Source organism: Lupinus angustifolius, chromosome LG15 (assembly GCF_001865875.1).
Source record: "Lupinus angustifolius cultivar Tanjil chromosome LG15, LupAngTanjil_v1.0, whole genome shotgun sequence".
Classification (NCBI taxonomy): Eukaryota; Viridiplantae; Streptophyta; class Magnoliopsida; order Fabales; family Fabaceae; genus Lupinus; species Lupinus angustifolius.
The window spans coordinates 3,136,406-3,136,905 of record NC_032023.1 but is presented as its reverse complement, the minus strand read 5'-3'; positions in this window follow the sequence as shown (position 1 = coordinate 3,136,905).

Here is a 500-nt window from a genome sequence, read left to right as displayed (position 1 = left end):
ATTAGGATGAGGAAGAGGAAGAGGATGAGGATGAGGATGAGGATGAGGATGAGGATGTGGATGAGGATGAGGATTAGGATTAGGATGAGGATTAGGATTAGGATGTGGATGAGGATGAGAATGATGATTAGGATGAGGATGAGGATGAGGATGAGGAATAGTATTAGGATTATGATTAGGATTACGACTAAGATTTTGATTAGGATTAGGAATAGGGTTTGGATTAGGATTAGAATGAGGTTGAGGACGAGGATGAGGATGAGGATGAGGATGAGGAATAGTATTAGTATTAGGATTAGGATTAGGACTAGAATTAGGGTTGGATTAGGATTAGGATTAGGATTAATATAAGGATAAAAGTTAGGGTTAGGGTTAGGAATAGGATTCGGATGGGGATGGGGATGAGGATGAGGATCAGGATGGAGGATGAGGGTGAGGATGAGGATGAGGATGAGGGGGAGGATGAGGATTAAGACGAGAATGAGGATGAGGATAGGATG